General features: G+C 38.2%; 1 protein-coding gene across 7 annotated transcripts in view; it reads right to left on the bottom strand.

Moving 5' to 3' along the window:
• Window positions 1-5,364, bottom strand: part of adgrd2 (adhesion G protein-coupled receptor D2) — a 183,947-nt gene extending 178,583 nt beyond the window's left edge. For 2 of the 7 annotated variants that reach the window (XM_062025705.1, XM_062025702.1), the window contains exon 1: window positions 4,782-4,839. The gene's annotated coding sequence lies outside the window, so the exon portion shown is untranslated. Of the gene's footprint in view, window positions 1-4,781; window positions 4,856-5,290 lie in introns of those variants that run through there. The other 5 variants (XM_062025704.1, XM_062025703.1, XM_062025701.1 and 2 more) reach the window with 5 other exon arrangements.
• Window positions 5,365-12,303: the final 6,939 nt, after the last annotated feature.

Genomic DNA, 12,303 nt, shown 5'->3' with positions numbered 1-12,303 from the left:
CGGGGGGAGGGACTGAGCAAACGATTCGTTCACCGCGGATTAACGACATGAATCACTCAGTGAACGACAACGCTCTCGCTCTCTGCTCTGCTTGCCCCAATGCCGCGAGTGATTCTCCTCCCGTCGCGGGGATATGTTTCATGCCATTGGCATCCGTTCTCCATTCAGTCTCCAAGCTAATGGCTAATGTTGACTCAAGCTACATGAAAACAAACACACACACGCGCCCCGTCCCCATTATCTCAACACATAAAATTATGAGAGTAGAGGAGACAGAAAGAAAGTCAGTGCAGGCAGGGCAAGGCTGAGCAGCAGCGACGCGAGGGGGAGGGGCGGGGGGTAAAGTGTAGGGCAGGCTGTTTTGAGAAGATTTTAAATAAAAATAATAACTAATGTATGTACACATACATAGGCTATTATTTACACAGTTATTGTAACAAAAATACATTTCTCCTTGGGGATCAATTCTGATTCATATTATTATTATTATTATTATTATTATCCCTTCTACTGCAACTGTTGTTGATTTTTATATGATTTAAGCTATTTATTTTCTTTTTATTGCATATTTAAGTTGATATTTCCATTTTTATATTTTTAAATGTAAGCTACAGAAATTTTAGTTTTAATGTTGGCATTTCTGGCACTTGGTTTAATATTTGTTTTGTTTTATTTAAGGTAGCCTATTTATTTTCTTTTTGTTTGCACATTTAAGTTGATATTTTCTTTGTTATATTTTTAAACGGAGGCTACAGAACATTTAGTTTTAATGTCGGCATTTCTGGCTCTTAATTTATTTGTTTTATTTTGAAGGTATTTATTTTCTTTATTTATTGTCGCTGAGGACGTGATTCAGGTTCGCGCTGCACTCACTCACTCATTCAGAATCAGGACTCGCGAACCTACTGACACAGAGAACTGACTGTGTCGCGGAGGAGGACGTCACATTGAGGCTCTCGTTCAGTCACTGTGCGCGTCGTTCATTGGGTGCTGAGGGCTTGTGTCGTTCGCGAACTGACACACACCGAGATCCGCCGCTGGGGAAGCTGTTACTGACTGACTGACTCATGATTCGCTGACCTGCACACAGAACTGCCGCTGCAGAAGTGATTCAGATTCACGTACTGAACTGTGCTGACTGTGGCGTGTCAGTCACTGATTCTAGTGATTCAGTACAGTCAAAAGAACTGCCGATCCCATCACACAGTGTGTACAGACTCGCGTTCACCCTATTTGCTGCTTCTCCCGCGAATGTCTGCACTGTACTACGCACGCCCCGCCTATTTTTTTTGGGGGGGGGAGGATTCGGTGAACACATTTTTTGAACGAATCAATTTAAGGATCTGATTCTACTGATTCAGTACAGTCAAAAGAACTGCCGATCCCATCACTATTGCACACATAAGCGACAGCAATGCATACTTAGTCAACAGCCATACAGATCACACTGACGGTGGCCGTATAAAACAACTTTAACACTCTTACTAATATGCGCCCCACTGTGAACCCACACCAAACAAGAATGACAAACACATTTCTGGAGAACATCTGCACCGTAACACAACAAACACAACAGAACAAATACCCAGAATACCATGCAGCCCTAACTCTTCCGGGCTACTTTATACACCCCCGCTACCAACAAACCCCGCCCACCTCAACCGACGCACAAAGTGGATGGGGGGGTGTTGATGTGTGGCGGGGCAGAGTTGGGGGGTGTATAATGTAGCCCGGAAGAGTTAGGGCTGCATGGGTTTCTGGGTATTTGTTCTGTTGTGTTTATGTTGAGTTACGGTGCAGATGTTCTCCCGAAATGTGTTTGTCATTCTTGTTTGGTGTGGGTTCACAGTGTGGCGCATATTAGTAGGAGTGTTAAAGTTGTTTTATACGGCTACCGTCAGTGTGATCTGTATGGTTGTTGACTAAGTATGCCTTGCTGTCGCTAATGTGTGCTAGCAGAAGCTGCATACAACATGTGGCTGGGCTGGCACGCCTTTTGTACAGGATGTAGAGCAGGGGTCTCAAACTCAATTTACCTGGGGGCCACTGGGTGAGGCTGGGCTGCAAGAAAAGATTTCTAAAAAAAAATCTAACATGCACTTTTTGATGAATTCACCTTCTTTGAATGGCTTTCCCGCCCTAGCAACCATCTCACTCACCATGTAGCTGGCTTTGACTGCTGCATCGCTCTTTTCGCTTGCTTTCTTGACGAAATATTGTTGCCTCAGTAGACTGGTTTTAAAATTTGCAACCCGGTTCACTCTCTCATCTCCCTGGTATTTTGCATACTCCTCAGCATGTCTAGTTGTATAATGATGTTTCAAATTGTATTCATTGTGCACCGCAACTTTCTCTGTATCAACTACAGAAAAGAGCTATAAGGATTATTCATAAAGTAGATTACTTAGAACACACTAACATATTATTTATTAATTCGGGTTTATTGAAATTACAGGAGCTAGTAAAGTTACAGACATTATGTGTCATGTTTAAGGCTAAAAGTAAAACATTACCAGCAAATTTACAAAAAAATGTTTGTCATCACTTCTGAGAATGAAGAGCATAGAAGAAAGGTCATTTTTCAGTATCAGTATTCAAAGACAACTTTAAAAAAAATGTGCATATCAGTGGGGGGTAGGGGGGGTCAAACTATGGAATTCTCTTTACAATGAGATAAAAGATTGTAAAAATATATTCCAATTGAAAAAATATATAAAGACAGAACAATAAGATCATATGGACAGCCATAAGTGTTTACATTTTGCTTTATATTTATTATTTTACTAATTTTTTGCCTGGTTTTGTATTTGTTTTGTATCATCCCGTGAGGTGTATATTACTTCTTTTGTTTTTTTTGTTCGGTTTGTACATCATGAAGTTTTGCACTTCTTGTGTTTTTGTGTGTGTTTTTTTGTTTGTTTTCGTTATATTTGGATGTAATTGTTGGTTTATATGATATCATTAAGTAAGACTATGTATTATGTTGAAGGGGGCAGAAAAATATAAGATTTTTCTTCATCCTGCTCCTTCTCAGGCATTGGTGTGTAAATGTATAATTGAATGATTGAGGTATGATTGTCTATCGATCAAAGATGCACGTCAATGAAGGAGATAAATAAAAATGAAATGAAATGAAATAAAATAAGACACGTCGGGGTGCCCCTGTGCTTAACAAAGAAATATTGCATCAAAAATCGTCTCTGTCTGGAGCCAACGGGAGGGAGGGGGGGGGGGGGGGGCGGCTCGCTGTGGAGTTTAAAGTCACGGGAGCACAATTAGCCCCGAACGGGCTAACATCACCACAAACGTGTTACACGTCTGATTCGCCTAGCGACTCTCTGTCGGAGTATCAGCGCTGGGGTCCAGTGCACCACACTTTTGTATTGTCGCTCGGTCCTTCGGCGGAGTGCTTTGGACGCTCGTCTTCCCCACCCGGACTGTTTACAACGGGGGAGGGAGCGAGCAGGCGGGCGAGCGAGGGAGGCAGGGAGGGAGGAAGAGCGTGCGTGGGTGTCGAGGAAAAGCGGCAAAATGTTTCTCTGCTTGCATCACGCAAGTGACGTCAATGCATGCTTGCCAACCTTGAGACCTCCGAATTCGGGAGATGGGGGGGGGGGGGGGTGTTGAGGTGTGTGTGTTTTGAGGTGGGCGGGGTTGGGGGTAGCGGGGGTGTTTTTGTAGCCTGGAAGAGTTAGGGCGGCAAAGGATTCTGGGTATTTGTTATGTTGTGTTTATGTTGTGTTTAGGTGCGGATGTTCTCCCGAAATGTGTTTTTCATTCTTGGTTGGTGTGGGTTCACAGTGTGGCGCATATTTGTAACAGTGTTAAAAATAAATAAAATAAAATATGACCACCCTCAGTGTGACATGTATGGCTGGTCCTCAGTACTTCTTGCAACAACTTGCGTGTGTCTGCAGAAGCCTCATACAACATGTGTCTGGGCCGGCACGCTGTTAGTATGGAGAAAAAGATGATGCGGTGACAGTTTCTAGAGGCCATCACGTCGCGCCCTCGATATTGTGAGAGCCTTATACCACACCTTGATTGGTAGATTCCTTCAGCTCCGCACACAACGCTGTCAAGCGCCATTCATTTAAAACTCACGGGCCGCACTAACATTAAACTTTCATATTAAGGCGGGGGCCGCAAAAGAACGTCTCGCGGGCCGCAATTGGCCCACGGGCCGTGTGTTTGAGACCCCTGATGTAGAAGGTGTTAAATGCTGTGCCATCACGGCACGCCCTTATTATTGTTGTTGGGGAGAAATCCGTAGCATATTTGACCCGGGAGATTTCTGGGAGAGGCACTGAAATCCGGAAGTCTCCCGGGAGGGTCGGAAAGTATGCAGCTGAGCCGCATCAGAGTGGTCAAAGAGCCGCATGCGGCTACGGAGCCGTGGGTTGCTGACCCCTGAACTAGAGTGACCACAATGCAATGAAATATAGGCATAAGCCTGCAACAGGGCTGTTAAATATACATCACTTAGCTGTGTATACACAGTTACATAAATGCACAGAATTTGAACATCCCAGCCTTAAGTAATGTTATGATTAATATAATGTAAATAGCATCACAACAATAATTCTAAATTGTCAATTGGGGCTAACAAACATGTCCAATGCTACAAACAGGCCCCAATCAGGGTATGATATTCAGCTAGCAGTTAGTTTGTGAACTTGATGCCAAACAGCCATTAGACTACAATAAAACTGACTAAATGAGTTGCAATACAGTTTTAAGCACACAAAAAGTGATATTAAAGTGTATATAAAGTAACTCACTTTGTATTGACGCACACTGTCAATTAAACAATTGACATCGAAGTTCACCGTGACTTTCAGAGCTTGCTGATGTAATGATGCGTTCAATGCCCCCTCCTGTGTCGTAAAAGTGAACTACACTCAAGCAACCCAATGACACAAAGAGAAAACAAGCGTTACAGAGACAGTCTTTTGTACAAGCCTACTACCATGTCAATACACAAAGTAGAAAAACATTACATGTAATGCATTATATTGTGCCAAGCAGATACCACCCCATATATTCCTGATGCACATACAGTACCAGAAACCGCAATTAGCCGTGCTAATGTTGGAACCCATTTCCTCAGTGTATTAGAATATTGAGAAGGAAATAGGCATTGACACTACCCATGTCCACATCGGTTTTATTTGTCGAAAATATATGTTGTCCTGTCAATTGGATGACACATCGACATACAGGCTAACGGGCATAGTCATGTTTACACTTACAATAAGGTATATTTGAACATGTATACACTTACACATACTTGCCAACCCTCCCGTTTTTAGCGGGAGAATCCCGGTATTCAGCGCCTCTCCCGACAACCTCCCTTCTCCCGACAAACTCCCGGTATTCAGCCGGAGCTGGAGGCCACGCCCCCTCCAGCTCAATGCGGACCTGAGAGGGGACAGCCGTTCTCGCGTCCGCTTTCCCAGCAGCTTGCCTGCCCAATGACGTCATAACATCTACGGCTTTTAGAGAGTAGAGTGCACAACAAGCAGAGAGAGTTCTTGGTTTCTTATGTGGGTTTATTGTTAGGCAGTTTCATTAACGTCCTCCCAGCGCGGTAACAACACACAACAACTGCAGTCACGTTTAGTCTACTGTAAAGCAGTTCGTCTGCCGTAAACAGCAATGTTGTGACACTCTTATACAGGACAATACTGCCACCTACCGGATAGCCTGAAGAACACTGAAATTCAAGTATGTCTTTTATTTATATGTATAATAAAATAAAAATAAAATATATATATAGCTAGAATTCACTGAAAGTCAAGTATTTCATACATATATATATATATATATATATATATATATATATATATATATATATATATATATATATATATATATATATATATATATATATATATATATATATATATATATATATATATATATATATATATATATATATGTGTGAAATACTTGATTTGGTGAATTCTAGCTGTAAATATACTCTCCTCTTAACCACGCTCTTGGCCACGCCCCAACCACGCCCCCCGCCCCTAACACGCCGCCCCCCCACCTCCCAATATTGGAGGTCTCAAGGTTGGCAAGTATGCACTTACAATATGGTACATTTTAACATGTATACAGCCACAGTATGGTGCATTTAAACATACAAATACACTATGGTGCATTTGAACATGTATACAGTTACAATATGGTGCATTTGAACAAACATTTACAATACAGTGAATTTGAACATGCATACAGTTACAATATGGTACATTTGAACATGTATACAGTTACAAAATGGTACATTTGAACTTGTATACAGTTACAATATTGTGCATTTGAACATGTATACAGTTAAAATATGGTACATTTGAACATACAGTTACACAATGGTAAATCAATGGTAAATCTGAACATACAATTACAATTTGGTGCATTTGAACATGTATACAGTTACAATATGGTACATTTCAACATACAGTTATAATATGGTGCATTTGAACATACAGTTACAATATGGTACATTTGAACTTGTATACAGTTACAATATGGTGCATTTGAACATATATACAGTTACAATATGGTGTGTTTGAACATACAGTTACAATATGGTGAATTTTAACTTGTATACAGTTACAATATGGTACATTTGAACATACAGTTACATTATGATGCGTTTTAACTTGTATACAGTTACACTATGGTGCACTTGAACATGTATACTGTTACAATATGGTATATTTGAACATGTATACAGTTACAATATGGTTCATTTGAACATGTAAACAGTTCCAATATAGTACATTTAAACATACAGTTACAATATGGTGCATTTGAACTTGTATACAGTTACAATATGGTTTATTTTAACATGTATACAGTGACAAAATGGTGCATTTGAACATGTATAGTTAACGTATGGTACACTTGAACTTGTATACAGTTACAATATGGTACATTTAAAGGCCTACTGAAATGAAATGTTCTTATTTAAACGGGGATAGCAGGTCCATTCTATGTGTCATACTTGATCATTTCGCGATATTGCCATATTTTTGCTGAAAGGATTTAGTAGAGAACATCGACGATAAAGTTCGCAACTTTTGGTTGCTGATAAAAAAGCCTTGCCTGTACCGGAGGTAGCGCGACGTCACAGGTTGTGGAGCTCCTCACATCTGCACATTGTTTACAATCATGGCCAGCAGCAGCGAGAGCGATTCGGACCGAGAAAAAGACGATTACCCCATTAATTTGAGCGAGGATGAAAGATTCGTGGATGAGGAAAGTGAGAGTGTAGGATTAGAGGGCAGTGGAAGCGATTCAGATAGGGAAGATGCTGTGAGAGGCGGGTGGGTAAATAAACACAAGACATATATATTTATACTCTATTAGCCACAACACAACCAGGCTTGTATTTAATATGCCACAAATTAATCAGCATAACAAACACCTCCCCCGTCCCGTCCATATAACACACCAATACAAATCAAACACTCGCACAACACACTCAATCCCACAGCCCAAAGTACCGTTCACCTCCGTAAAGTTCATACAGCACATATATTTCCCCAAAGTTGCGTACGTGACATGCACATAGCGGCACGCACGTACGGGCAAGCGATCAAATGTTTGGAAGCCAAAGCTGTACTCACAGTAGCACGTATGCTATCCAACTCAAAGTCCTCCTGGTTGTGTTGCTGTAGCCAGCTGCTAATACACCGATCCCACCTATAGCTTTCTTCTTTGCTGTCTTCATTGTTCATTAAACAAATTGCAAAAGATTCACCAACACAGATGTCCAGAATACTGTGGAATTTTGCGATGAAAACAGACGACTTAATAGCTGGCCACAATGGTGTCCCAATATGTCCGCACAATCCGTGACGTCACGTGCAAACGTCATCATACCGAGACGTTTTCAGCAGAATATTGCGCGGGAAATTTAAAATTGCACTTTACTAATCTAACCCGGCCGTATTGGCATGTGTTGCAATGTTAAGATTTCATCATTGATATATAAACTATCAGACTGCGTGGTCGGTAGTAGTGGGTTTCAGTAGGCCTTTAAATATACAGTTACATTATGGTACATTTGAATATACAGTTACAATATGGTACATTTGAATATACAGTTACAATATGGTACATTTTAACTTGTATACAGTTACAATATGGTACATTTGAACATAGTTACAATATGGTGCATTTGAACTTGTGTACAGTTACAATATGGTACATTTGAACATGAGTACAGTTACACTATGGTGCATTTGAACATGTATAAAGTTACAATATGGTATATTTGAACTTGAATACAGTTATAATATGGTACATTTAAACTTGTATACAGTTCCAATATGGTGCATTTGAACTTGTAAACAGTTCCAATATGGTACATTTGCACATGTATACAATTACAATATGGTGCATTTGAACATGTATACGGTTACAATATGGTGCATTTGAACATGTATACGGTTACAATATGGTGCATTTGAACATGTATACATTTGCGAAAGGGTGTATTTGAATATGTATACAGTTACAATATGGTACATTTGAACATACAGTTACAATATGGTACATTTGAACTTGTATGTAGTTACAATATGGTGCATTTGAACATACAGTTACAATATGGTGCATTTGAACATACAGTATATACAGTTACAAAATGGTGTGTTTTAACTTATATACATTTACAATATAGTACATTTGAACATGAGTACAGTTACAATATGGTGCAATTGAACATGTATACAGTTACAATATGGTGCATTTGAACTTGTATACATTTACAATATGGTGGATTTGAACATGTATACAGTTACGCTATGGTACATTTGAACATGTATACAGTTACAATTTAGTACATTTGAACATACGGTTACAATAGGGTCCAATTAAACTTGTATACAGTTCAAATATGGTACATTTGAACATGAGTACAGTTACAATATGGTGCAATTGAACATGTATACAGTTACAATATGGTACATTTGAACATACAGTTACAATATGGTGCATTTGAACTTGTATACATTTACAATATGGTGGATTTGAACATGTATACAGTTACGCTATGGTACATTTGAACATGTATACAGTTACAATATAGTACATTTGAACATGTATACAGTTACAATTTAGTACATTTGAACATACAGTTACAATAGGGTCCGATTGAACTTGTATACAGTTCAAATATGGTTCATATGAACATGAGTACAGTTACACTATGGTGCATTTAAGCATGTATAAAGTTACAATATGGTGCATTTTAAGATGTATACAGCCACAGTATGGTGCATTTAAACATACAGATACAATATGGTGCATTTCAACTTGTATACAGTTACAATATGGTACATTTGAACATGTATACAGCCACAGTATGGTGCATTTAAACATACAAATACAATATGGTGCATTTGAATTTGTATACAGTTACAATATGGTGCATTTGAACATGTATACAGTTACAATATAGTACATTTGAACTTACAGTTATAATATGGTGCATTGAACTTGTATACTGTTACAATATGGTACATTTTAACATAGTTACAATATGGTGCATTTGAACATCTATAAAGTTACAATATGGTATATTTTAACATGTATACAACCACAATATGGTGCATGTGAACATACAGTTACAAAATGGTGCATTTGAACTTGTATACAGTTACAATATGATACATTTGAACATACAGATACAATATGGTGCATTTGACTTTGAATACAGTTTTAACATGTTATACATTTGAACATGTATACAGTTACAATATGGTATATTTGAACATGTACACAGTTACAATATGGTGCATTTGAACATACAGTTACAATATGGTACTTTTATACTTGTATACAGTTAATATATGGTACATTTGAACATGTATACAGTTACAAAATGGTACATTTGTACTTGTATAAAGTTACAATATTGTGCATTTGAACATGTATACAGTTATAATATGGTACATTTGAACATACAGTTACACAATGGTACATTTGAACATACAATTACAATATAGTGCATTTGAACATGTATACAGTTACAATATGGTACATTTGAACATACAGTTATAATATGGTGCATTTGAACTTGTATACAGTTACAATATGGTGGATTTGAACATGTATACAGTTACAATATGGTACATTTGAACATACAGTTATAATATGGTGCATTTGAACTTGTATACAGTTACAATATGGTACATTTGAACATGTATACAGTTACAATATGGTGCATTTGAACATGTATAAAGTTGCAATATGGTATATTTTAACATGTATACAGTTACAATATGATGCATTTGAACATACAGTTACAATATGGTGCATTTGAAATTGTATATAGTTACAATATGGTCTATTTGAAATTGTATACAGTTACAACATGGTGCATTTGAACATGTATACGGTTACAATATGGTACATTTGAACATGTATACGGTTACAATATGGTACATTTGAACATAAATACACTTACAATAGGGTACATTTGAACATACAGTTAAAATATGGTACATTTGACCATTTATACAGTTACAATATGGTGAATTTGAACATAAATACAGTTACAATATAGTACATTTGAACAAATAGTTACACTTCGGTGAATTTCAACTTGTATACAGTTACAATATAGTAAATTTGAAAATACAGTTACAATATGTTGCTTTTGAACTTGTATACAGTTACAATATGGTACATTTGGACATGTATACAGTTACAATATTGTACATTCAAAGTTGTATACAGTTACAATATGGTACATTTGAACATACAGTTACAATATGGTGGGTTGTAACTTGTATCAGTTACACTATGGTACATTTGAACATGTATACAGTTACAATATGGTGCATTTGAACATGTATACTGTTACAATATGTTATATTTGAACATGTATACATTTATAATATGGTACATTTGTACATAATTACAATATGGTACATTTGAACATAGAGTTACAATATGGTGCATTTGGATATGTATACAATTACAATATGGTGCATTTGAACATGTATACAGTTACAATATGGTACATTTGAACATGTATACTGTTACAATATGTTATATTTGAACATGTATACGTTTATAATATGGTACATTTGTACATAATTACAATATGGTACATTTGAACATAGAGTTACAATATGGTGCATTTGGATATGTATACAATTACAATATGGTGCATTTGAACATGTATACAGTTACAATATGGTACATTTGAACATACAGTTATAATATGGTGCATTTGAACTTGTATACAGTTACAATATGGTACATTTGAATTTGTATAGAGTTACAATATAGTACATTTGAACATCCATCCATCCATCCATCTTCTTCCACTTATCCGAGGTCGGGTCGCGGGGGCAGCAGCCTAAGCAGGGAAACCCAGACTTCCCTCTCCCCAGCCACTTCGTCCAGCTCCTCCCGGGAGATCCCGAGGCGTTCCCAGGCCAGCCGGGAGACATAGTCTTCCCAACGTGTCCTGGGTCTTCCCCGTGGCCTCCTACCGGTCGGACGTGCCCTAAACACCTCCCTAGGGAGGCGTTCGGGTGGCATCCTGACCAGATGCCCGAACCACCTCATCTGGCTCCTCTCTATGTGGAGGAGCAGTGGCTTTACTTTGAGCTCCCCCCGGATGGCAGAGCTTCTCACCCTATCTCTAAGGGAGAGCCCCGCCACCCGGCGGAGGAAACTCATTTCGGCCGCTTGTACCCGTGATCTTGTCCTTTCGGTCATAACCCAAAGCTCATGACCATAGGTGAGGATGGGAACGTAGATCGACCGGTAAATTGAGAGCTTTGCCTTCCGGCTCAGCTCCTTCTTCACCACAACGGATTTGAACATACAGTTACAATATGGTGCATTGAACTTGTATACTGTTACAATATGGTACATTTTAACATAGTTACAATATGGTGCATTTGAACATCTACAAAGTTACAATATGGTACATTTGAACATGTTTACACTTACAATAAGGTATATTTGAACATGTATACAATTACAATTTGGTACATTTGAACATGTATACACTCAAAAAAATTATTCAAGCCCTTCTTAGATGTGACACATTTAAGTATTGTTGAATTTATTCAAAAATATCTAGTTTTAAAATATACACATATATATTTAGTCAGTGAAACATAACATTTCTTATAATTGATCCTATGGGATTGATTTGATGTTGATCAACGCAAAATAAATGAGTTCAGAACATGGAGCCACCTTCTGCGCATGCGCATATCATCTTCGCGGGCATTACTCATTAGCATAATGTCTTCTGGCGGGAGT

This window comes from Entelurus aequoreus, linkage group LG17 (assembly GCF_033978785.1).
Source record: "Entelurus aequoreus isolate RoL-2023_Sb linkage group LG17, RoL_Eaeq_v1.1, whole genome shotgun sequence".
NCBI classification, from domain to species: Eukaryota; Metazoa; Chordata; class Actinopteri; order Syngnathiformes; family Syngnathidae; genus Entelurus; species Entelurus aequoreus.
This window is presented reverse-complemented; position numbering and strand designations above follow the sequence as displayed.